This window comes from Oscarella lobularis, chromosome 19, assembly GCF_947507565.1.
Source record: "Oscarella lobularis chromosome 19, ooOscLobu1.1, whole genome shotgun sequence".
NCBI lineage: Eukaryota > Metazoa > Porifera > Homoscleromorpha > Homosclerophorida > Oscarellidae > Oscarella > Oscarella lobularis.
The window spans coordinates 487-5,549 of NC_089193.1; the positions used below are offsets into that span (position 1 = coordinate 487).

Sequence of the window (5,063 nt, forward strand, 5' to 3'; positions counted from 1 at the left end):
ACCCTAACCCTAACCCTAACCCTAACCCTAACCCTAACCCTAACCCTAACCCTAACCCTAACCCTAACCCTAACCCTAACCCTAACCCTAACCCTAACCCTAACCCTAACCCTAACCCTAACCCTAACCCTAACCCTAACCCTAACCCTAACCCTAACCCTAACCCTAACCCTAACCCTAACCCTAACCCTAACCCTAACCCTAACCCTAACCCTAACCCTAACCCTAACCCTAACCCTAACCCTAACCCTAACCCTAAGTGCGCAATGAAGAACCTTTCGATTTTTTCAAGTACTTTGGACAGTCTGAAATCGAAATTCGCGCAATTGCCATTAATGATTTTTTGCATGAAGTTGAGAAAAGATTTATCTGGGCGCAACAAGAGTTGCGCAAGCAAGGAGTCACTGCTTTCCCGTGACAAATTCTTAGCGCACTCACCACTTTCAAAAAGACTTTAAATACCGCACCACACTCAACCACTTTATGACGTCAGATTTCAAAAATTCTCTTTATTTCGTTTTCCCTTAGCGCACTTGCCTTTCCCGTGACAATTTCTTAGCGCACTCACCACTTTAAAAAAGACTTTAAATACCGGACCACAACCAACCACTTTATGACGTCAGATTTTGAAAATTCTCTTTATTTCGTTTCCCCTTAGCGCACTTGCCTTTCCCGTGACAAATTCTTAGCGCACTCACCACTTTAAAAAAGACTTTAAATACCGGACCACACCCAACCACTTAATGACGTCAGATTTTGAAAATTCCCTTTATTTCGTTTCCCCTTAGCGCATTTGCCTTTTCCGTAACAATTTCTTAGCGCACTTCCCACTTTCAAAAAGACTTTAAATACCGGACCACAACCAACCACATTATGACGTCAGATTTTGAAAATTCTCTTTATTTCGTTTCTCTTAGCGCACTTGCCGTTCCGTGACCAATTCTCGGCGCACTCGTCACTTTCAAAAAGACTTTAAATACCTAACATCAACCAACCACTTTGTGACTTCACTTTTAGAGAAACCACTTTTGGCTAACAACTACAATATAAATTTTTAAATCACTTATAACTAAAAGGGTTTACAAGCAATTTCTTTAAAAACGGCCACTCACCCAAAAAAATCACCCAAAAAAAGTGACTTTACAAAAACCTTGATAACTTCTTTATACTAAATAATTTGCACAGCAAATATAGGATCAATCGAAAGCTTATTAAATTTCCTTTTAAATGATGCTATGCATGACGTCATACGTTCAATATTTAAGGAGTTATTAAGGGTCACCCAAGTGGGTACACCTTTTAACCCTAACCCTAACCCTAAGGGCACTACAATGAATTTTCCCGCCCACTTCATCACCTACAACCGTCATAAAACCAAAATCTTAGTCATCACACTCAACATCCTCTGGGGTCCTTCCTGGTCGGTAGTGGATACAGCGGTTGAGCCAGACTTGCCGTTGTGCATTTCTCTCTCTTTAACCCTACTTGTGGTCTGTGTCCTGCAATCCGCTATCGATAGGGAACCCCTAGGGAAAAACACCATAAAACATCTAGGGATACCATTGATACCTTATTGGATCTTATATCGCTCAAGAAAGGCCACTCACGTGCATGGTAAACACCAGCACGTGACGTCAACAAATCCATAGGACCCGCTGCTCTTCCAAAAACACTCTAAATGGGTGTAGAGGACCCTCCCAACCACGCGGGACCTCCTGGAATTTTAGAGTAACCATCCCTAAAGGGGTAAAACCAGTCCCCACACCCTTGTGTGTTTACGAACCCCGCCCCTTGGCAACCCCACTATTAACACCTCACCGAAACGGTGTACCATTCATGGAAGGCTTCACGAATTTGGCTGTAAAAATTTGCCGACGTAGTCGCTTCGTCCTAATGCGTTCGGGCGAAAAGCGGCATCGACGGCGCGATCCCAAGCCTAAAATTTAAATTCACACTCAAAAAACATATATAAACCACAAATTTTGTGTGAAACGATTCATTGGCACTGACGAAGTCGAATACGACGAAACCCGGGTCTGCCACAATGAATCTCGCAGAGAAATTGTCGTCCCAAGACGACGACTCAATGGACGTCGCATTAAGCGAATACATCGCGATGCAGGAGGACTCCCTGCTGGACGATAACGCAACAGAGGGGGGATCGAAGGATCCCCCCAAAGGTAGAGAAAAGGAGCTACCACCGTCGACCGACGGTGAGTCATCTCCTGAATATCCTCCCCTACGGGAAAGACAACGGGCCACAGCGCCAACTAAACATATTCGAAAATCCCAAAATCTATCTCCATCTACAGATGCACTCGATGAGTTTATTAAACGACGCAATTTTGGAGCCCTTCTGGACAACCTTCTCGAAAAGAAGCTCCAGAGGTACTTCAAAGAAAAGTTCGACGACGACGGACCGCCGCCGCCACGTCCACCCCCCCCCCGGAACCACTTGCCGCGTCCACGCCGACGCCGTCCGCAAGTGATCGCGAAAATATTCTCGATTTAGCGGCGTTCCAAGTGCAAACGGGCGCCGCACTTACAAAAGCGGAAATGCGCTTAACGGAACATAGAAAATACGCGCAAACAGGTCATCCCCCTCGAGGGATGACTTGCACGCTAAACATCAACCCCTTCAGACCGCGCGACACATCCATCTTGGACATTCTCGCACAAATAAAAAAGGAATACCAGCAAAGTCTCCTCGACTCGCTGGTGACACACTACACGCGGGTAGTGGAAATGTTGGAGGAGGATCAGGTACGCGCCGCTGATCGGGAGCACGTGCTCCGCGAACGATTCGGCGGAGATCCGATCTGGGACGAGTTTGATCGAATCGTTACCGACGGCCAGGTTGACTCGGAGCGACAGGCGTCCTCCCTGTTCACTCGAGCCAACCGGAAACGCAACGCGGAAGGTATACTCTCTATAAATCCTATATCTCCCCCAAAACGGTCCTTACCTACACGCAGGCCGAAAACGAGGAGGGGAAGAAAACGCTGTAGACGGAAAATCCGGCCGCAACGTCAGAGGGCGCGCAAAGCGCCAGAAGTAAAAAATAGACGACTCTGCCGCTTGCGAGCTCGAATCTATGAAATAAAGAAACATATCAAAATGAGCACTGTTGTTAATCTCTCACAGCGCGTGTTAACTACTCACGAACACTCCATTCTACACAAGGGCCTCTCCTTTTGTCCCACCCCACTACGACCCTCGAAGCGACACCTCCTTACCTCTGTACGAGCTTTCGTACGGAAGGTCCGCTTACAATACTATTTCACGCACCAAAATCCAATGAATAACTCCAATCCGAGACACCCGTATAAACCAAAATCTTCTTTTAATATTAACAAGGTGAGAAATACTAAATTGGAAGGGTTTATTACGGCTTTACAAAGCCATGTATTGGCACTAAAACCTAAACGACCTCGAAATAACGTAACGCCTGCGGAACGGCAGGCACTGAAGGCGCTAGCATCATACAAGGACATAATAATCAAAAAGGCAGATAAAGGATCCTGCATTGTGGTTGAAGATACCTTCAACTACAAAAAGGCTGGATACAATCATCTACAAGACTTGCATGTCTACCAACCAATCAGGGAGGACCCCACCCCTGCAATTGTACTCGAAATCAATAACGCAATTGAACACTTCTACAAACACGGGCCTCTTGACTACCATACTCGACAGCATTTAATCCAAAAACCTGACGAAGTTAGGACCCAACTCTTATATTTTCTGAAAAAATTGCATAAGAACCCACATGGGGTCAGACCCATCTGTAGTGGGTCAGGGGGTCCAACAGAACTAATATCAGCTCTGGTTGACTCCTATCTCTCGCCCATCGTCAAAAAACAACCTAGCTATATAAGAGATAGCTCCCACCTAATTAAAATGCTGGAAACACTAATCCTACCTCAAAATGTCTTACTCGTTTCACTCGATGTCACTGCACTCTATCCATCAATCCCCCAAGATGAAGCAATTGAAGTTTGTGCTTCCTTTGCCCAAAAGGAATACAACGATCCAGGGGTGACCAACATGATTCGAATATTCCTATATCACATCCTTAAAAATAACGCCTTCCTATTTAATAATCACCCTTACCTTCAATTAAGGGGAACGGCTATGGGCACCCGAACCGCCCCGTCCCTCGCTAACCTCTTCATGGCGAATTTTGAACAAAAATTCCTGGAAACACAAAATCTAAAACCACTTAATTATTTTCGCTTTATTGATGATATTCTGCTATTCTGGCCTCACCCACAGGAACAATTTGACAGCTTCATGCGTGACCTAAATAGCTTTCATCCCACCATAAAATTCACCCACGCAGCAAGCACCCAAGAGACTACATTCCTAGACATTGATATCTTTAAAGGAGATCGCTTTCTAAATAGCGGAATCCTAGACATAAAAACACATATCAAGCAAACGAACAAATTCCAATATCTCTATCACACCTCGTCTCATCCTAAAGCAATGAAAACAAGCGTAGTAAAAGGCGAACTTCACCGATTCCTACGCTCAACATCAGACAAACAAACATTTCTACAAACTCAAGAGAAACAAAAAATCAGATTCAGAAATAGAGGCTATCCTCTACCCCTATTACAGCAAATAAATCAAGAATTCCCTTTTGAACGTCGTACACAACTAATTGCAAAGATCCCTGACATAAGCAACGCACCGGATATTACCCCACAAGGAACACAGCCACCACTAACCTTGGTTATGCCGTATGACCCTTGGTTCCCCACAATCAGAAGCACAATCCACCGGCTATGGAACCGCATAGCGGAGGATGACGTGCTAAAACAGGTATTCCCTACCCGGCCTAAAATCGCCTACAAACGCACTAAGAACCTTAGTGACACCCTGGTGAGAGCTAAACTCCCGACAACCAACACCGTACGCACAACCACAACCTTACTCACCCCATCACCAACCCTCCCCACCAGCGATACTGCTATTCGACCATGCACGAAAAACAATTGCAAATGCTGCCATAATCTTCGACAAAGAACCGAGATCACTAGCTACGCTAACAATAAACG

The 5,063-nt window shown here is 45.2% G+C and overlaps 1 long non-coding RNA gene across 1 annotated transcript; it reads right to left on the minus strand.

Moving 5' to 3' along the window:
* Positions 1-1,310: 1,310 nt before the first annotated feature.
* Positions 1,311-5,063, minus strand: LOC136198337 (uncharacterized). The gene is made up of 7 exons (XR_010672763.1): positions 4,470-5,063; positions 4,270-4,413; positions 4,114-4,212; positions 3,938-4,062; positions 2,966-3,092; positions 1,819-1,936; positions 1,311-1,526 (listed from the first exon to the last, which is right to left on the minus strand). It is a non-coding gene; the product is annotated as an uncharacterized lncRNA (long non-coding RNA).